General features: G+C 39.9%; 1 protein-coding gene across 6 annotated transcripts in view; it reads left to right on the forward strand.

The window, feature by feature from the left end:
- PLXNB2 (plexin B2) overlaps positions 1-22,307 on the forward strand; it is a 251,032-nt gene that overhangs the window by 105,247 nt on the left and 123,478 nt on the right. Inside the window, exon 1 of one of the 6 annotated variants that reach the window (XM_071552529.1) lies at positions 1,033-1,118. The exons of the other annotated variants lie outside the window; for them this stretch is intronic. The gene's annotated coding sequence lies outside the window, so the exon portion shown is untranslated. Of the gene's footprint in view, positions 1-1,032; positions 1,119-22,307 lie in introns of those variants that run through there. 6 annotated transcript variants of the gene reach the window in all.

Below are 22,307 nucleotides of genomic sequence, written 5' to 3' on the forward strand. Positions count from 1 at the left end.
TCACTCAGCCCACATATTCTGAGTGTGCTTTTGTTCACTCATCCTTCAGTGTGTATCTGGATCAGCTTTGCAGAGTGAGTGCTGTGAGCTACCTGGCATGCATGCCAGGGCTTGAACATGCCCTTTAAGAAATGCATGAAACAACCTCACGTGCTTGACAGTGCCAAACACTTCAGTCTCTATTTCCCTTCTCCCTCCATATCATTCTTTCAAATAAATAGCTTGTTTGATGCAAAAAAAGGATGAAATTAGCTTGAAGTCTGACTTGGAGTCAAAGTCTGTGTACCCACTGTGTCTGGCACCAGTGGGGCACATCAGTGCTACTCAACTGATTCCTAAAACCTACAGCTGGAAGAGTGGTGGCACCACTATCACTGCCCCAGTGTGGGCTCCTGGCTGCTCTTCCCAGACATATAATTTTTCTTTGCTCTGCCATATCCAAGTAACTGCTCCTGGCCCGTTTCCAGCCTGGATCACACTAGATTGATCTCAGCTCCGTGGTGAAGTAATGAGTAAGGAATGTTACATGCACTGTTTCTCCTCCTGGCAGGCAGGCTCTCCTGCCCACTTGCTCACCAATTACCCAGCACAGCCATAGTTGCCTTTTTTTAAGCTCCAACTGTCACACCACATGGACTCTCCCACATTTTACAACATGCTGCAGACTGAGTCAGCTGAGGGATCCTGGCCAGCATCAGAGTACTGCTCAAGCTTATGCTATGGCTGCCATTACCACAACACATAGGAACCCCATAGATGGGCTGAGGATCTCGTGGGAAACCACGGGTCTCTCCTAAATACATCTGGCATTCCTCCAGCATATTTACAAGGTTCCCCTTTATGCAAAAAAAAGGAAGTAAGACGATGTGGCAATGCTGAGTTGATAGACACATGTGAAGCAAGAAAGTCGAGTTTAGCCTGCAACATAGCAGTGTGGTGGTTTTCATTTAGCATCTTGATTGGCATTACTGTAGTTCTCTAATTACATCATATGACAGCAGGATTTGGAATGTGCTTGCCTTTAGACAGAGGTTCTTATTTGCTGATTGCCTGCTCTCCATGTTTTGGGCCTGAAATGCGTGGAAAGAGTTTTTGGAAGGAGAGATTGCCTGCTACAGGTGGGTCCGTGACCCTGTTAAATTGTTTGGAAGAGCGCTACTTTGGATACTACTTTGAAATTCAAACTTGGGTGCGGGGGTGGGAGCCTAAAATTTATGTCTTTCTCCCTGCTCTATTCCTCCCTCTTTCCTGAGATCAGTCTACACCCTGGATTTCCAACTTTTTTGGCTTTGAGTGTTCCTGCAATTCTGCTTTTCCTTAGTTTGTCTCTGTTTCATTTTAGAAATATTTTTCCCAAACATTTTCTTCCTTCTACATCATCTAACAAAACTAGTTGTTGTGAGATGATCTATGCAAGGACTTCCAAATTTCTGCTACTCCACAGCATTATCCCTATGTCAGTCCACCACAAAAGGCGGGGGGGGAGGAAGCGGGGGGGGCGGGGAAGAGTGAACTAAACCAAAGTGAGTCTTGTAACTAAGAGACTCCTGAAGTCTGGATTTTCAAACTAATGACTAATTTCCCTAAGTACTTGCCCACTCCTAATTACTTCAAGATGAGATTCTTGGAACGCTTGGGGCAGACATATATTCTTTAAGTGCCTTGCACATCTACGTCATAAGAGAGCAATTCTGAATTATGTGGAGCTGGTGAGATATACTTACCCAGAGTAAATTTGGCTTTTGTGTTCTGATTTTGAGGAGGCCAAAACAACTTCAAGATCATAGTCAGCCTGAGAATACTCCAGATTTTGTTAGCAAAATCATCATGTACTTTATCCTGCTTGCCCTTGTGGAAAAACTTCTGATCTCTGGGATTCTTGGCCCTTCTTAGTCCTGAAAGTATATGTATTTAATGCAAGCTAAATGCTGTGTATATCTCATCAGGGCCCTGTTAAACTATTGAAGAATGAATGATGGAGGTGCTTTAAAGAAAGTCGGCGTCGGTTCTGTCGACAGATTTTTGCTGAGCCTACTACCGCCTGCCTTAATTGTTACTGTGTCTTTATTGTAGGAAGCAGTCGCTCCTGAGTGCTCTCAGACCCTGAGTGAACACATTTCTCCACCCAAAACTTGTTGTGACACATCTGGTTTATATTGAGACTGCTGGGTTTCTGCTAAGCCCTCCAGCAGAGAGGAGTCTTTGAGACATTTTTTCTGCATTCCAGCTCTCAGCTATTTGCTAGGGGAAGAGAAGGCAATGCTGTGTCTTTCACTGAAAAAAAAAAAACAAACCCAAAAAACCCTCTTGGAATATAACTTGCCTTTTGTAGTAACCCACATGGAGGTAAAGGCAGGGCTTATCCTTCAGGATGGATAACAGTGTTGCTGCGCTGAGCACCGTATATTAGTATTCCTACGTCTTTCAAGGTAGTTTGCTTGCTACTTAATGCTCCTTAACACTTGCTGATCTATTTTCTGGCTTTGATTTTGTTCTGGGTGTTTTTGTTTTGCTGCAAGGCATGCCTTTGGCTATAGTGGACTGTCATTGAGAGTATAGATTTCCTATAGTATCACTGGAATATATAGTTCATATGTAACTCCTGGGAAGAGACCTAATGCATCTTTGTCATGTGAAAGGGCATTCTTACTTTGCAAAATAATTTTCTGGAGTTAATGGGAGTCAATGTGGCCACTGGCACCACTGTTGGCTCTCGTAATGAAAAATTGATGTTCTAAATGGTGAAACAAATTCTATCTAGGCATTTCCTTTCACTTTCATTTAAGTTTTTTCTTCAGAGTCTTATAAATCACATAAGTGATGTTGGAGATTTAAGATATTCATCTGTCTGTTTGAGAAACAAACAAAACAACTCAAAACTACTCATTAAAGCAGTTGCAGTGAAAATTGATATTGTTATAGCATTTTTTTGTTCTTAATTATTTTATTGCAGGCTGCAAACACTAGAATACTTCCTATTGCAATTTGTTACTAAGTTAATGTTCTCTTTAATATTTGGGAGTGCAATTCTTGGTGGCTTCTGAATTAAGTAAGATTAATTATCCTTCTTGTCAAGCACACTTTTTCAGCCTTTCTGTCCTGTCTTTAGATGATATGTCAGCAAAAGCCTAGTAAAGCGTTTGCATTATGCTTGCTGGAGGGGAGTAGAATGAGAAAGCAAAATTTTCATTTAATTTCATAGGGTTTTTTCCCCAATATTCAGATTCCATGCAGAGTAATAAAATCACTGGCTTTTAATTAAATTAAACCAATAGTTTGCTTAAATTTTAACTACATAATTTTAAGTAGCTATATGCATTTAACTTCCCTTTTAACTACAAATCAAGCCAGAATGCTTCCTGTAACATGATGAACACTGACATAGTTTTCTTTCATAAACACCTACAGCTGATGCAAATGGACTGTTTCTTGATTTCTGTTGTGTGCACTTTAGTATGTTTAATTCATTGTATTCTTAGAATCCTGCTGTCTCTCAGCCCCTTCTGACTCATTTGCATAATATTTTGAAAAGTGTTTGATGGTCTCTCTCAAACACAAGCAACAGCCTCTGCAGGGAATGCTGATGTCATAGCTGGGAAAACCTTGCATGGATAGTGGTCTAAGCACCAAATCAAAGTGGTCATCATAGAACTTCTTAATTGTAACCCTCTTGTAATTTTTCAGGATATTTTCTTAAGTGATATTAGATAGATACATATTCTGATTTGTTCATCAAGTGCTCTGTTCTTCACTGTTTACCTGAACTGGTCCTACATAAGGTGCAGATGAAATATCTCACACCACCACCTTCGCCTTGCACGTACTTACACTGCAATCCGTTTTTCACACAGAGATACATAAAAGCAAACTTGTGAATGCGAAAAAAGATAATCCTGTGAATTATTTTTGTCATATATTCTGTTTCTTCTATCTTGTAGTGCATAATTGTCCTTTCAGCAGGGTCTGGTGGATGAGCCCAGCTCACTGGTCAGGCTGATATGCAAGGAGAAGGTTACAGACACCTTGAAAAGCAGGAAGAAAAGCTGCAGTGGAAACACCTGCTCCTTCAAGGTCCACTAAAGCACCCCAAAGCAATGGTCCTTAATGAATGAGCTTGTTAAACCTTTGCCACCAGTAAGGCCACCCTTCATGCAAGGTTTATAGCTCCTTTTTGAGAACATTGTTAAGCTAATCTCAGCAAACTCTGCAGAGTTCAGTCTGAATTTTCTCCTTGAAAGTGGTTTGTATCTGCAGTGCTCTTTCTTTCAGAGAGAATGGTTTGCATTTTGCGCTTTGTCAAAGAAATTTCCATTAAAAAAAAAAGATTGTGGAAGGAAGAGAAGATCTTTAACCTACTGGTTGCTGTTTATAGATATGAAAAGGATATAGGGGACTTAAGTCCCAAATCCAGGAGGAACCACAAACAGGAGGGTAAATTATTTCTTCTGAATGAGAGTAAGAAGCTAAATCACTCTGTGCTCCTTCAGATGACTGAAGATATCTTTTATTTTAATGAGAACCATATAGGCTTTTGTGTGTGCCCAAATGCGCAGAATAAATTGAAATTCGCTTTCTGTGTGCTGTCACACATTGTGCCTGGAATGTGTTTGTGCTTCTGGCCTGGTGAGATCAGGTTGAGGGCTTTTTTTGTTCAAACATAAGGGTAATTCATTCTTCATCGTCAATTGAACTCAAGCATTTCCAAGCCAGCTGCCAATTGTGATATGTGCCTACTGGCTTTCTGGTGTATTCTTTTGTCCCCATAGTAAGACACCATGAGTGCTAGTCTGGCGACCTTAACCTTTTTGGAGGTAAAAATGAGTCACTTGTTTGTCCAGACTAAAGTTTTCACTGAAGTCTTCAATTTTTCTTCTTGCTTTCCTTCGTTTTTTCTGTTATCTGAGAGTAATGTCCTTCCTTTATGGGCATGAACTTTGTATAGCCTAGTAAAAGCAAAGAAATGCATTTATAGGTCTTGGTACCAGAGACTAAAATTTTCTTATTTGCTTTCACCAGGGAAAGTTTGCCTTGTAATCCAATATACAGTGGTGTGCTCACAACAACTTTCAGTGGACCCCCTTATTTCATATGAAAGGGAATGCATCCATACCTAAGCCAAAAAAAAAAAAAGTCACTATTTAAAGAAAACACACTTGTGGGTTTCAGTTTTCTTTCCTAAGTGATATCCTCCTTTAGGCTTTTTTTTCATCCCTCATAAATTATGACAGTGAGGAGAAGGCAGTATAATAAATTATTATCCTAAATGGGTAAGTGTGGGGTCTCCTTCTCTTTTTAAGATCTTTAAAATGTCAAAAGTGAGTATTTTCATAAATGGCTTAAGTTTGTTGAGTATTGGCACTGAGTGAATCAAACTAATAACCAGTGTTCCATGCTTTGAAGATAATACAGCTATTAATAGTGTTGGGAAATGGTTTAGGGATCTTGTCTTCTGTCTTCTGCATGTTCACGTGTGTTCTTACCATTCAAAAGCACTTCTTTTTCAGCTTCAGGTGGCATTAGAGAAAGTGGTATGTGCCTTGTTTTACTGAACTGCTGTACTGGAATGAAATATTTGGAAACAATGTGGTTTCTTTCTTTGACAAAACATGTTAAGAGGGAATCCTACAGAAAGAGCTGGTGCGCCCACTGTTACTTGGTTAGCTTTTCTTTCTTGCAAAGTGGATCAAAGCAGTTATTTCAATTTGGATAAATTTTGGATCCGTTGTTCTGAGCCATCTTCCTGAAATCTTAAAAAGAGAAAGAGGGATAGTAAAATGAAAGGGTTTGGCTGTTTCCCTCAATCCCTTTGTGGAATCCTGAAGTGACCCACTGAGCTTTTCACTTGACTGTCAAAGATTATTGTTGGTTCAGGATATTATTCCTCCTTCCATGTTATTCCACTGTATATTTTGAAGGCTTCTCTGGGTTCTAGTAACACAATCCCCCCACACTGTAATCTTCCTTTCCTCCTTATCCTCCTAAACCTATGGGCCCTTTACTCAATTTGGGGTATGGTAGAAGATGATGTTATTCAAGTGGAGTGGTACTAACTGGATAAGAAGGGAAGGAAAGGTATTCCTGAGGGTTTTCACGTGGTGCTGCTGCTAGCTTTTGACATTTGCCCAAGTCAGTTATATATGTTTCTCTGTACCGGAAAACCTACTTTAAAGGGAGATTTCCAAATCCTAGATGTACTTTGAGATCTGCCAAAGCAAAGTGCTGAAAACTAACTGTATTAAAGATAGGTCTTGTTTTACATCTTTTCTCCTTACCCTGGAAGGGTGGCACTTCTTTATGACCACCCAACACCCTTTGAACAAGACAGATTTCACTCTAGTGTTTACACAGTATTTCCTATACACAAATGTGTACCTTTCCCTGTGAAATGACATGGAGCCACAAGATGCTCTGATGAAGACTCTCAGTGGGATTGTAAAACTCCAGCCTCTGATTTCTCCTTTCTTCAGTTTCCTTTTAACATATTTCCTTCTTGGGAACTTTCTGGTAAGTGTCTAAATGCATCTGCTGTGACTTTCCTTTTATGTCGAGTCTCTTCTTATAGTAACATCTGGGAAATTTGTTTCATTCACTTCAATGGGAAATTCCTTTAAGTTTGACAGACATCAGCTTTTACTGAGTTGAACGAGTGTTTAACTCCCAAATGAAGTACATACCATTAGCTTATTATTATTTTAAGAGTTTAAGTTTGCGTAACTAATATTCTAAACCTCAGCCAAGTCCAAGTATTTTGGTGACCAGGTTTTAATAGTTCCTCTGATTACTTTATGATGAAAAGAGACAATTAGATAGTATATAACAGTGTTGGTTTTTACAGCAACACTTTTTTCTATCAAAAACCACTGTTGTAATAAAACTCAGGAAAAAGAAAATAGGCTAATCTGTTTACTTTGCTTTGCATTTTCCACTGACAGGTTCTTAGTACTTTGGAATGGGTTATAGGAAAGGTAACAGCAGGATGTGACCTGTAATTCCTGAGCATTTTGGGTGCAGGCAATGCAAACACCCACATAAAGTCCTCCCAGGAAGCTATTTGTCTTATATTTTGTTGTATGCAATTTAGTATTCTGTTTCCTCTATTATTCCACTGTTTTTCCCTAGTATGCAAATCACTATGGTACATAAGAATCTACAGCATAATCTTTTCTCCACCTGTCCTAGGTGTAGTCATGCACAGAGTGGAAATTCATTTGCTATAAAATGCAAACTGTAAATAAGAATTAACGTGTGAGCTTACCTAAGCTTTGGAAAATATATATAATATAATGTACTATTCTCACACTCCCTTTGCAGCAGCAGGTACTACCACAACATCCAAATAACCAGTCCTGTACATTACTCTTCACCAGCCAGTTGTAGTCTCTGTTTACACCCTGTAACACTTTCCACAGGGCTTGGCCATTGTTAATTAGCAGCTGAGAGAGGGAGAGGCTGGGAGATAATGATACCACTTTTCTCTCCCTGTTTTTCCACCCATACATATCACCCTTACCCATGCAAGGGAATGCAGAGCAACTTGCTGGAGTGAAGCAGCCACATCTAGAAGAATCTGTGACTGCCAGAAAGGCAGGAGGCAGGTGGGATTATACTCTATTACGTGATCATGCACCCAAGGATGTCAGTGAAAAAGTAGAGGATTAAAATGCTCTCATTTTCATTGTATTGCTATATTTCTTTAATGTCTGTAACAGACTGAAATCCCTCATGAACAGCTCTAAGCCCCATCCACAGACTCCTGAAACAGCACTGATTCCTGTCCAAGAGAACAGGTTTAAAAATGCTACATGGCATCATTATACTTGCTTTCTTGATAGTGGTAGTGATATCGACAATGGGACTTCCACAGTCTTCACCCTGACAAGAGATGATGTTCCCAGGTTTTGACCTTCTCTAAAATCTCAGCCAATTTATTGGGTTTTCCCTCTGAAGAATCTCTCAGCTCCACTTCCTAAACCTGAGCAGTAATTAGCCACTCTCCCTAGACACTGTGTTAAAGCCACTTAAACTTTTACCACCCTATCAAAAAAGTTAGGAATTAGATTATCAATTTGCATAAAACAGTGTTGTATACATTAAAATATATATGAATGTATATAATTAAGTAATCCAATGCCATACATGAGAAATTAATAGGAAGGTGGCCTGTGATAAGGATGTCAGTGATTGCTGAATCTGTGCAGAGAAACACGAGTACTTGAAACATGCCTGGAATTTGGAAAGTACATATCCACTCAGGAACATTAGTTGCCTCATTGTGTTTAGATGACTTATATAATTCAGAGTTAATGATTGAATTCATGTTGAAAAACAGTCTGCTCATCTGCTGCTACTCAGTCTCAGAGACACTGAGTAAGTACAAAATAGCTATTTTGGGGAGCAATACTGAATTGAAGGCAATTTTCTTACCTTTTAGCTGCTTTGTGGTGAGTAGGCTTATCCCTCAAGCAGGTGCACTGGAAAGTACCACCAATAAATGCTGATGAGTTCTTCAAGGAGGGAAGTGATGAATGGAAGAAATGGTTATAACTACATAACCATTTAAAAAGCTCTTTCTTCCAATTATGCTGTGTGGCACAAGGATTATAAGCATCCACTGAAGATACAATTTTCTGAGCTGCGGGAATTTATTGATTTATTATATTTTTCTCCCATCCATGGCATCAGTGGGGAGGATTAACTTTCCCTTACACTCAGATGTTATTTTTCACTGGTACTATCACCCCCATTCTCCATCCAAATGTGCTGCTGAAAAGTGGCAGGTGGTTTTTCCAGTAATTGCATGCTACTTCATTCCATTTTGAATTGAAGTAGAGTACAGTGGCCTTCCTCTCATCACCAGCATACTTCACAGTCATGTGGTATTAACTGAGAAAATGCAGAAGAGTGGACTCACCTTTAGATTGCAAGGATGTCTTATCTTGCTGTATGTTCCCTTAGGGGACAGTAACTTAATTCCTGTGCAATAGATTTCTGACTCAAGCAATTTTTTCCAGAAAAAAAAAAAACCAAACCAAAACCATAATTTTGTTAAATGTTCACAAATTTTTTTTTAATTATAAAAGAAACTGAACGCAGTTTTGAGTATTTAAAATTTGCTATTTGGTGCATCATTGGCAAATTTCTTTACAGCATACATATGCTTGATCTCACTCTGAGGCCAACAACCATGCTCTGTTAGACGGTGGCTTTTCTTTGGCCCCAGCTGTGCTAAACACTATTATAATTAGCACGATGGTTAACTCAATCAGAGCACTTGGCTCAAGAGAGAGAGGTGTTACAGAGTGCACCATAATTAGCATTTTTATTTCTTTGATCCAAAGTGTGTCTTTATTGACAGAAATATCAAGAGCTTGTTTGTTTTTTCTTTTAACACATCAGGAGGTGGAAATATATGTGGCTGTGAGACCACAAATTCAGTAATATTTTTTTTTTTTAATAGAACTGTCCCAAAGGAAGTAGAATGGATAAAGATCTGCACATATGGAAAAAATTTTATCAGGCCTCAGTCTCTAGTGCTGCTGCATATGGGCAGGTATATGGCCAGGAAACAGCTCTTGGGGCAGCTGCAGCCCTTTGAAGTTGCATGGACAATGTTGACTAACAGCATCTTAACCATTTCTAACATGCTGCTGTGGACTGCTGTTTGGGTCTTTAGTAAAGGTGATGTTTCCTTAAAGTGAGGAAGAGCAACGTTGAAAGTGTGATCTGTTTGGCAAAAACCCCTGAAGGTCTGGATGACGCTGCAGCAGCTAAAGCTTTAGATACATGCCAGCTTGGTCACTGAAACACAAACATCCCGTCCTACATGCCTGATATAAGCAGGTGGTGAAAGCATGCAGCAGACCAGATGACTGCTGTTCATGAAAAAACATAACATGCTGTCAGACAAAATGCTGAAGTCTTCCAAACTTGCATCTGGCATTAGTGCCTTGATTGCAGGGGAGGAGAGTCAAGACACCCAGGGAGCTCCTATTACACACCACTGAGTGGAGAGGTCATTCACAATGCCAACAAACCCAGGATATTAAAAATTAGGGACTTTTCAGTAGATGAAGCCACTGTCAGCTTTCCTGAGATAGCCTTTGTAAGGTTTGATAAACATGCTGTCCTCTTTGCCCACACTGCAGTGGGATGCCTGTAATGCTTTGTATCTCCAGTGCATACACAATGAATTGTGTGTAATTTGTCTTGGTTTTGAGGATTTGTTAAGCAATCTGAAGCAAGTGCTATGTGTTCTTGTTTTATTGACTTTGAGATGATGTGAGCTCAGGTATTGGTAGACACGACTTCTATATTCAACTTCCACATGGCCTCTGTAGTTTTGACTACTGGATTTAAAAAGAAGATATAGCAATATTTACAATGGAAAACTGGGGAGGGGAGTGATATGGTTGAGGTTCCTCTTGTAAGAGCTCTTTGCAGGTTTTCACTCTTCCTTTATGTGTATCTGTCTCATTCCAGTTTTTCGCAAAGAGGAATACCTGTGTTCTTACAGTTCATTTGTATCTGCTTTGCCAGCAGAAAAACCGTATGCTAATAGATGCTGCAGAGAATGCAGCTGTCATTAAGGAACTTCCTATGTTATCCTTGACTTGACTAGATTACTTTCATCTACTCAGGATGGATAAGTATTTTTTAAAACATTTATATAGCTAGGTTTTAGGTCAATAGCAGGTTAAACAGTTTATTTAAATAATCTTTCCTGGTGGAATGTATGTGGAAAGACCCTCTCTCACTATTTTTACAAGATTATTTTCGTATCAACATTAAAGCAGCCAGCAGTTTCTTTGACAGTAGGCTTGGAAGATACCCATTATTTGAGAGACGTGATAAAAACAGTATAATCTTTTCCAATACCCATACAAAGCCAGTAATTGTCTGTTTCTGCCATTCCAGTTATTTATGTAATTATACTTAATGCCACACAGATTTAGATTAAAAAGAAATTGTTGCTGCTGGTTCTGATTAATATTTTTCTATCTTGAGATCATAAAAACAGCAAATACCTCTTATGGTGGTAGAGAGAAGAAAGGACTATGGATTTGCAAACAATTGATCAGAGGAGCTGAACCAGAAGGAGGATGTGCCTTTTTTGAGTGTCTCCTGTCCACATAATGGCATCATTCCTAAAGCTCACAGATTGCTAGGAAATGCTGTCATTGCATAATATCACTCCTGGAATGTTAATACCTTTATTAAAACTAAGTGTGCAGTAATTTTACAGTGGATTTCAAAGGCATAGAATTTAACTAGCTTAAACCTATATGTATCCAGGCTATCCTGCTTTGCCCTCTTCTTCTGTGTCACAGTCCTGGTGAGACTATTTCCTTTGTGGCCAAAAGTGTTTAAATAATAAGATACCTCCCATACTGTCCTGTTTAGCCTAAATGGGTTGACCAGGGTCAAGGATTTCTTAGTGGTAAGCCCCTGCCCTCCATCTAATCCTGTATGCTGGAACAATCCAAGGTGGTTTGGAAATGCCCAGGAAAGCATGCCAGTGCTTTCAGACTCCATGATTAGGGGAGCTGCTTGAAAACTTACAGATGCATCGTCTTCAAATTCACTGCATTCAATTGCGCACAGTCTCAGGTATTTGAGTTGCTTCTTCACAGTGTCTGAAGAGAAGAAAACTTGTACAGCAGAATGCTCAAGTTAGAAGTTCAGATGAGGTTCAGCAAAGCTGGTCTATCCATTTAAAGCAAAAAAAGGAAAAAATGGATTTTGTGGGTCCACTCAAGAAATAAATATGTGTTCATGGGTTTTATAACATAATGTTCATCTAGTTTGGTCAGCTACACTATTACACACTTGTACAAATTTGCCACTTAGCCCGAAGGTTCTACCTGAACTAGATAATACCAATTTGAAAAATCCAACCTCTCTCTTTTTTTTTAAGACTTTATATGAAGGCAAATTTAGTCCATGCAAATGTGAAAGGTTCCAGAAACTCAATTGCATTAATTTCTAGCACTTGTCCCTCATTTTTAGCCTGAACTTTGTCTCAAAGTTCCATTTTTCAACTCTTATGTCTTGTTAGTCCCTTTATTAAGTGTCTTTCACTAATGTAAGTATTTATGGACTTATTTATGTAAGTATTTATGATCAAGCCATTCTGAACTTTCTCTTTGTGAAAATAAATAGACTGAATTACTTGTGGCTCTTGCTTTAGGATATCTTTTCCTGACTTTGAATCCTTCTTTCAGCTCCACCCTAAATCCTTTCCAATTTGTCATTATGTTTTGTTCAGTGTGGATGCCAGACATGGCCATGTATGCTTGTAATCATTTCAATAATGCTGTATGAAGTGACAGGACCAGTCCTAGGCATCTTAGCAATGTAAGAGAAACTGAATTTTTTGCCGCTTCAGGAGTGAGGGTAGAACGAGTTCACCCTGAAGATCTGGACGACTTAACCCAACTGTGGGAGAGGGAAGGAAGAGAGACAGAGAATGGCCAGGACTGGAAGGAACCGATTTATCATTTCCTCCCATTGGCACTTCTGCCAGTAGTAACAGGAGGACATTCAGGTCCAGCACAGGCAAAGCAGGCAGCAGGCCCATGACTACCACTTAGCATTGTTTTGCCTACTAGCCAGTTGACCCGGATAACCTCAACTTTGTCTGTTTCTGGTAATGCTCCTCTGAAATGCTACAATGATGTTTTCTGCTTTGTGTCTTCCCCTAGTTCATGTAGTGAAAGATTTTATTAATTCTCTTAGCTACTGCATCCCTGCCAGAGTTTTAGTTGTGGCTGAAGTCATTCTTCAAGTCACTGCTTTCCAGATTAGTTCACCACCTTACAAGTTTAAACTGCGTTTGAAGAAGCATGACCTTGCATTCTCTGACTGCCATAAGTAATGTCATTCAAATAGCTACATAGAGCATATTTTTCAGCTCATTTTGAACTGGCTTGCCCTTAGTCTGGCTGCTATACCATTAGTTGTAGCACTTTCACCTTGACTGCCACAGTACTGTTTTCTTCCCCATCACTTAAGACTATAGATTAGCGAAGGACCAAGATGTATCTATACATAAATCAACCAGAAGCTTCATTTGGTTCTGGGATTCCCATTTTCTGAAGTCTTTACTGCTTAATTGCAACACTTTTATTTTGTGGGATGCATTTTATACTCCTCTTTGAGAGGAAGAATGGAAAAGGCATGTCATCTTTCATCTTGCAGTTCTTATGTTGTGTATGGGGTTTCTACTACTGCAATGCAGTTGAAGATACTGCAGAGGGATATTTAAATTTAAGCAAAAAAAACCCCAACCTAATTAAAGTGAGGAAAAAATTATGAATGCATTTCTATTTTTAGTATTTGTGAAACTTGACTTCACAGAACCTTTGGGCTTAAATTAATAGACATTCCATTTTTAATTGGAACATTTTGTGGCATACGATGGTTTAGAATAAAGGGTGAGTTAATTAGGCATTTATTTGGAAACTAAAACATTCAGGGAAGACAGTGTGGGGTTTTGGATATTGACTTCATAGATAAAGGGGATTGGGGAAGGAGGCAAATGAGCCACAGACAAATGACAATATTGGACATGTTAATTCTGGATGCTATCCTTAAACAACCAGGGCAAGACAGAGATAGCACGAAACACACCAAAAATAAATTCAGAATAATAATTTTTCACCCTGCAAAGCTGTATGTTCATGTGTGAATCAGGAGTTACAGAGTCTCTCAAGAGCTTTGCTTTGCTTACATCCCCTCCCATAGATGAGCTTCAACGTTGTTCTATTTGTGCGTTTTGCTGCTACACACATTATGCGTACACTAAAATAAATAGGGATTTGCTGCCTACTGAATAGTGTCAGCTACCTGAGGTTTTTTGTTGCAGCCAGCAAAAATAACAAGGGAAAAGGGTAAGGTGCTGTGATGGCCAGTGCTTGATAGCCAGCCTCCTGCTGCTCAGCAGGAACACAGCTCCCTGGGGCAGTGCTGGCAGATCAGGTCCACTTCTGAATACAGGTGATTTTGATTCCAGAAAGGTAGACTTTTTCCCATTATGCCAGATTACCATGCTAGATTCTGTTTAAGGGAAGAGGAAAAGGAGCATTTGAGTTTGCAAGACTCGTGTGTTTTCAAGTCGCTGGTGCGCAGCAACCACTGCTCTTACTGCTGCTTACTCATACCACCCTAAAAACTGCTAAATCGGTTAAAAAATTCAAATATCAGCAGATTGGGCATGTATTTTCTGTGTGAGAGTGTCTGCTTAGAAAAACTGGATTGTACTTTTTTTCAGAAAGCAAATGATTTGTCACAAAGCAGTGCTTTGTTCCTGTACTGGATGTTATCTTGAGCTATGAGACCAGGGCTGTTGCTTCACATTTCATGTGCTGCACAACCTCCCTCCAGAATGCCAGAGCCATCAGAGAACCATTATCGCCTCCAATACATGGTGGCAATCTTAATTACTGCATCAGCCTTAGAATAAATACAAAGATAATAAAATATGATGATGAGAAGTACTGTGAGAGCTATGGTAAAAATGTTTGCTGGGTAAAGCTTTCTTGCGTGGAAAGCTTCGAACCAAAGTCCACCTCTTCCAAACACTGTATTCAGCCTTGTTGTGTTTAGAGAGCATCTCCATCAATCTGAATTAGATTTTTCCTCAAGTGATTTGCTGCAGATTAAATTACCCTTTCAGTTGGGATGGGGCAGTAGAAGGAAACACTCCCATATTTCCCCCTCATAGCAAGTTGTTAAAGCATGCTTCTGACAACTTCAGCAATGCAGTGATGTTGCTTTACTTTACCAAGCACAAGCATAGGTTTCAATTGCATAACTGTAAAAGTTGCTTATCAAGGTTGGTGACTACAGTTAGCTCAGAAAGGATAAAATATTTTACCAAACACTGAACATTAGCATTAAAGCAGTGAATACTTGAATCATGGCATCACAGAGTTTCACGAATGCTTTTTCTTTCAGCCTACTTCCAAGTTTTACTAATGTCCACATTTTCTTAAATATAGACAGGTTCTACTTTTGATATAACACCAATAGTGCTAGATTAGTTTATGTCTCCTTCCTCAGAGAACACTCTGCCCATGCTGTTTCCAGTCATACTAAAACATAATCAGAGTTGTTTGTCTGTGAAGTGGCAACATAGAAACAGTTCTATCACATCAAGAGCCGCTGTGTTCCACTGCTCTTAATGCCGGTATTTGAAGCCCAGCAGAATCATCCTAATGGTCCACTGTGGAGAGCAATGAGGAATGAATGTCTCAAGCCTAATGAGCTAAACTTTTGAATAGAAATACTGAGGTGTTAGTTTTCAGAGATGTAGTCCCATACAAAGTCACAAGCCTTCTTAGTTTGGGGAAGGCTCTTTCTTGTGGTCAACGATCACTTAAGTTTCCTTGTCAAAGTTTTTTTCCTTCCTTTTTCATTGCCATCCTTGCTAGTGCTACATTGTAAGCATATTTTGAAAAGAGATAACAATCTACTTTTCCTCTTTTCCTTTTATTTTTTGAGTTTTTTATTTTATTTTTAACTACTCAATCATTTTAGAGATACCATCAGAATGACCTTTCCTTTCCTAACAACTCTGCCAGGAGAACATCAAATTGAATATTTCATTATTAGCCTCATACCATTCAGACAATTGAGCGATTTCTTTTCTTTTTTAATAATTCCAATTTCAAGAGTTAAACCTTGGAAAATTATTAAAATCACTCATGTTTAAAGAATGAGGTAACTTTTAAATGCAAATTGTATGATAATGCTGAAACTTAGAGGTATAATTTATTCCAGAAATATGCAAGAAATGAATTCTAAGTATGTATTATTGAAAAGTTCAAGTAGTTCTTGCAAACTTGACATACATTATCTTTGTGGCATGTTCATTAATAAAAAATAAAAAAGTAAATTTTATGTTGGCTAAATGGTAACAAATGAGCCAGTGTTTACCATGGTAAGGAGTACATTGGGGACATAACCATTAGACAAGGGTAATTTAGTTTCAGCATTATCAGTTAGAAATACTGCAGTTGAGTGGAATATTTTATTACATGAAAACATCTGTAACCAATATATCCCTTGGGAAGCTTACAGTGACCTGTGATCTGTTTTGAAAAAAAGTTTTGGTTTTATGAGACTGCTCAAAAGCAAGTATGCACAGCAGACTGTGTCCCAGTGAATCTGGAAGGGGCTCTCTGCTCTTTGTGTACATCCTGGAAATTTCTGGGAGCTGTAGCAATATTTTTGCATTCTAGGCTGTAGTATTCAAACTCACTCTATAATCTGTGGCACTGAAAAAGACTTGGAAAATGTGTGCAACCATGCACTCTACCTTTAGTACTACTAAATATATGAGTATATATTATACATATATAGGCCATATAATATTTAATAATACTCTGTGCCACATAGTGTTTACACACAGTTATCCTTGCTGGGAGGTATCCTAAAACTACAGCAGTCACAGTAAGGTTCGGATCAAAAAGTGCAATGCAGGCATCTGAAAGTGTATTTATGTTCTATTAAAGTATGCCAGGGATACAGGACCAGCAACATCCTTAGTATATTTCTCAGGCCTTATTGTGTACCTTTTCATGGCTGCTTTTTTCCCCTCTCTTTTTGAGTGAAGCCAGAATATGTCATCCCAACTTAAATTTGCAAAGCAGTCGCCTGTGCTCTAGCCTTCATAGTGCTTTGGCAGGAAAACAAAGTACCCAGCTGCAGAGGACTGTCAGTCAAGGCCTGGGAACTTGGGGAGCCAGGAAGACAGAGGAATAGACAGCCTGAATTTGACAGCCCATTAGGTACCTGACCTTCTGCTTAAATGACTATTGAATTCTTGGAGATGTGGATTAATGCTTTCTTTTGTTCCATGAGTTCAGAGGTGAGATGGGCAGATAGTCGTGCCAATTAGAGAGAGCTTTGCCATGGGGTGCTGTGTGTCCTGCAGTGCAAGGCTGTACCGCTACTTCTACAGAGAACTTTTGAGAAAAACTGCAACTTCTTTACAGAGAGGAGAAAATCGTCACACACACCTAGGATCTCATTGTATTATAACTCTCTGTAAGTGGAGGCAAAATTACTTATTTCTAGTTACTTGGCTACTGCCTAAACCCAGAAATCAAAACTGGCCAGTTTATGGTCATAAAGCATAACACAGGCATGTTCCAGACCATAATACGTAAAGAGCTTTATCAGCATAGGGTACAAAAGTAAGAGGTTTCATGCCGATTAGACCGCGGCATAGTCCTTCTGGTGTCACTTTCAGTTCACACATCCTCCATGCACCTCTGCAGCCACAGGGGCACAAACACAGCAGAACAGAGCACATTTCTCAACCAAAAGATAGTTTTCCCCTTGAAGCAGAGTAAGCTAGTGCTGCTTTTTAAAAACACAGCCTTGCCCATTAAGTACTTTACCTGTGCAAAGGCAGAGCAAACCTTACTGGCATGTGAAACATGTATGGGCTCTTTGTCTGTGGTGATAATACTGTGCCTGGGATTGGACTGACTGCAAAACAAAGTGTAATTCATCTCCAAACTTCTATCCGTTTGAAAATATGAAAAGTATGCACTAACAGGTTGGTGGCAGTGCTTGTTGATTGCCGGCATAGAATTGGGAAGAATGCAAAAGTTTTGACTCATTAAAGAGAGGTGCTGCAAGGAAATCAGGTCTTTCCCAGAAGGGAAAATCTTTCACTATCAGTGCCCCAAGTGATTGATGAAAATGAGTTTCATGGTGTTTTCAAACATGTACAAGATAGTCCTAGGCAAGGCAAGGCAGGCTTTGCCTGACACAGTTGGGTAAGCTTTGTTTGTAAAAGTTGCATTGTTTTTCATGGAGGAAGACACATCATTTCTCATTCATGACCAGAAAGGTTTTAGATTCTGAGATCAGTGCACAGACAGTGTCTGGAAATGGGACAGTTTGTTTTGTCTAGTTTTTTGAGTCCACTAATGTCAGGAGGTAGAAAGTTCAAGTCTAATAATACTGGATGCACTTTCTCTGTTTTCAGCTGACAGGATATAGAGAATGCTATGGGGAAAAGCACAAAAAAAGGGCAGCAAGACTAATGTAATGAGGAAGCAGAAGGATAGTTGTGTATTGAGAGATAGAGGTGAGCCTATTTGGAGCAGAAATGTGTTGAAAAGTTAGTGTTTGCACAGTGTGAAAATATCCCCATTGTTGCCTCATACCAAGGAGCTGATAACAGAGGATGTGGGAAGCTCTTTGATCAAACACCTATGTAATTTCTTAGCTCTCTGCTATAATTCAACATTTAAAAGACAATGAATGGTCTCCCACCATAGGTACCTTTTCCATCTCTGACACTTCTTTGGAGCAATTTTGAAAATAAAAACAAACATGTACAAATCCAGCTTTTTCCTTGAAATGGTGTGATGGTTGAGCTGAAAAGAAATGATTAATGAAAGTGGAGTAGTGTCAGACTAGTGTCATGACAGTGACTGCTTGTTTATTCCTGCCCACTCCAACCCAAATAATTGAGTTAAGGAATGTTATAAATTAGCACATGCTAACTTTTTTAGTTTTGCAGCAATTCCTGATTTATGCTGTTGTTCCGTTGACATCATCTCATGTCACTGGCTCACATTTTAACAAGAGGTATGTAGTTCTGGTAATCCCCAGGAAATCTGCACACTGTTTACCAAAACCCACTGTATTTAAAGAAGAGTTGTTCCTTGCCAAGAGACCTGGAGCATGTCAGACTAGAAAAATGCTTCCTTTGGTGTGTGAGAGGAAACTCTCTGTGTGTGGATATAAAATCTCATGCCTTCATGGTAAAAGCACAGAGGTAATTGACCATGCTATGGTATTTTGCTTCCAGAAATGGGAGGGCAGTCAGACCAGCCACTTTCTTACTGAATTTTACTAGCAGGTCTGCAGACAGAGGTTTCGGAGAGGCACCTAACTTCATCCAGCTGATGACAGATCCTGCTGCTTCCCTACAGCAAACAAGCTGAAAAGGCAGCTCTGCTTTTCTTTACTCTGTTCTTTCATCCAGATGGTCAAAACTGTATTTTAGCTTGTTCTGAATCTGATATTGCAGGGGTATTTTTTTGTTCTGCAAACTTTCCTCTTAAACAGTTTAGTGACTGTAAATGTGCAATGATGTCTGTTACCTCTGCAATCCACTTGCATTAATCCACTTTTGTGCTACTTGGCACATGAGGTGAAACAAATGAAAAACTGTATTAATTATTCATCAGCTAAAGTATCTCTTTCACTGTTTCAGGTTTATAGATATCTTTGCATAAACTAATTGATTTTAATAATAATATTCCAAGTAGTTTAAATTAATAATTTAAATATAATTGGTTTTGGAAGTTCTTTAGCCTTATTTTGAGCAGCTGGCACTGGAAAACAGAATTTGGCAGTGATTTAACTTCAAAAATATGGAGCTAGTTTTCTGCAGCTGTTATCAAATTAAATTAGTAACTTGAAGGTGTGGGATTTTTTTCTTTTTTTTTTTTGGGGGTGGAAAGCTAATCAAGTCCAAATCCAATTGTGTTCTAATCTAAGATAAAACACGAAAAAAAAACCTGTGGAGAAGGGATAGGGAGTTTCCTAAAGCATTCACACCTTAGTGTGGTTGAGGAGGGAAGGGAAGGAGGAGGAAGACATTAGTGCCAAAGCAATCACATCTTTTATCTCAAGAACTATTTTCAGCAAGGTATGCTGGTCTTATTTTCCATCCTCCCACGCTTTGGATAAGAGTTTCGGGAAAACTTTATTCTTCCTTTGCTGGATGTGGATCTAATAGGGATTTCGATTCCAGAGGACTACCAGCCTTTCAGGCAGACTAGTGGTTTGAGCCACTACAGAAGAAACTAAGGCATATTAGTCCAAGTAGGAAGCTGATTTACTGTGAGTTGTCATAAAAAATTCTACTTCTTATGCTAGTGTTGCTGACTTTAACCACTGTTCATGTGGAGGGAAATATTGTTTGTCAAATACAGTTTTTGCAGAGATGAGAGAGGTTTTTAGCACCCTATAGCACTACAAACAAGTGGGCTTGTGGTGGCAGAGGATTATAACGCAGGGAGCAGTGCATGGGGTGGAAACTAGGCGAGAGCAAATGCTTCCAGATGGGTGCAGCATTCTCCCACAGAGGTCCCACACTGGCGAGTACAGTTTAGTGGAAGTACAGTCCTGGTTGCAGTGAGCTCCTGGCTCTCTGTCCATCCTCTGCTGCACACCTCCGTGGAGGGCAGCAAGTGAGGTCCATCCTTGTCAGTAACAACACAGCATGTCGCATCCAGGATGAGGTGAGAACGAGGGCACGGATGAGGCCGAGGGGTCCTGGTTACACCACAGCCCTGCCAGCCTGTACCACAGCAGCCATCCCAAGACAGGGCATGGGGCGCTTCCCAGCTTTTCGTGGAGCCAGTTTCAGTGGCTTTAATTGCATCTGCGGTTTGGATCGCTTTGCTTGGCCATTAAAATCCATTCCACAACGAGAAGTATTGAAGCGAGCAAGGAATATTTGTGGTGGTTGTGGATTTCCTCCAGGCCTACAGGAAGAGTAAATTAGTTACTGAAAACTTGACAGTTTGTCCCGAGTGTTTAACTCCTTCCTCTCTGAAAGCTGGTTTTTCAGAGGAAAGTGACTTTAAAAGGAAATAATATGCCCGACACTTTTTTATTCCCCCCACCCCTCTTCACGCTAGGGCTGTAATTGCAAAACCAGCCAGAAGTGATTTGTTTGAAGAGGAAGTGTGGGAACTTCCTTTATAAATATTGCCTTTCCCTTCGTGTGGATTCAAATGTGGCTTCCTCTGCTGGCGGAAAAAAATGCTTGAACTGAGCTCATGCCCCATGTAAACTTGAAAGAAATTAGTTTTGTTAAAACAACAAAACAAAACAAAACCCAAACAAACAGAAAAGCAGGTTGCTGCTGAGGGAAGAACTGAAGTTGGTTGGCCCATCGGGTCGGCTGGGTTTTTGCCCAGCCATTCCCTGCCAATGCCTGCAGACTGGCGTGCCTTGCTCAGGAACGAGGGGCAAATTAAGATCCTGTGGAGGGGGGTGGGGGGAATCAATGTTTACAGAGCCTGTGATTACAGAACCTGCTGTGACTTGCTCTGCAAGACAGGGCAGTATCAACCCAAACCTATGTCTTTTCCCCGTTTGGAATGATTTCTTTTTCAAAATAGCCTCAACATGTATGTCTTTCCCAGTGAAGCAGAAGTAATAGCCTGTACCCTTCCCCAGCCTAGAAACACCTTTGAATTCTTTGCAGAAGAGGGGTTCACCCACCAGAAGAGCAACTACACCCAGGCAAGTGTCTGTGCTCAGCAGCAGCAGATAGGTTAAACTCACAAGTAGGGAGCAAGTTTTAACCTGGCAGGCAAAGCCCTACTAGACTGTTGCACTTTTTTGGGTTTGGTTTTGTGGAGTTTTTATTGGTGGTGGTGGTGGTAGTTTTTGTAAGTGCACGGTATCAGAGTGCATGGGCTCCTTGGGTGTGCAGCAGTCAGCTGGCCAGGCTTACTAACATAAATGGGTGCAGATGATGGGAATCAAGGCAGGGGGTCCATTTCCCAGCTCTGAAGCATTCCAAATTAGGAAGACAGGACACAGAAAAAGCAAGGAAGAGTGTGGAGGGAATGAGGCTGATTCTCTGAGAGGCACTGAAGATGAGAAGAGTCCTTCTGCCTGATTTGAAGGAGGGAAGTGTTCTTATATTGCTTATAATAAGGCAGATTGTTCATTGGATTTGATGGACAAATGAGATATTCCTGGAATTATAACATTGGATTGTTGTGATGCTTTCTGATCTGGCCAGCAAGAGGCACAGCCAGGCCACTGTTATATTAATGAGAGGGTCCTGATTTTTATACATTTCTCAGTGAGGAAGAAGAAATTTCTCTCAAGCATCAAACCAGGCTTTGTAGCGGTTCCTCTTTACGCTTTTAGAAACAAACAAAAGAATAACATTGCAGCGTAATGGGCTGTCCTGGGGAAAATCAATCACAATCAAAGGAGACACCCGAGAAACCTCAATGATCCTTCCACTTGGGCTTGGGCGAGACTTGCCTGGCTCACCGTGCTTGTAGTCCTCACAGCCTCCTTGTGCCCTGCTTCAGAGGAGTGGACATCCCAGTGCAAGGATGACAAAGGAATGGGAAGTGAACTTTGGGTGATTTTTACTTTTTAGATAAAAATAAAGCTCTCATCTTTCTACTTCCTCCTGCACTTTCTTCTCTGTTCAGTGTTATGCAAATGCATTTAAAGCTCTACAGCATTCTGGATAAACTCTCAATCCTTTTATGCCTTTCCTCTTGTTTTCCACACCATCT

This window comes from Pithys albifrons, chromosome 3 (genome assembly GCF_047495875.1).
Source record: "Pithys albifrons albifrons isolate INPA30051 chromosome 3, PitAlb_v1, whole genome shotgun sequence".
NCBI classification, from domain to species: domain Eukaryota; kingdom Metazoa; phylum Chordata; class Aves; order Passeriformes; family Thamnophilidae; genus Pithys; species Pithys albifrons.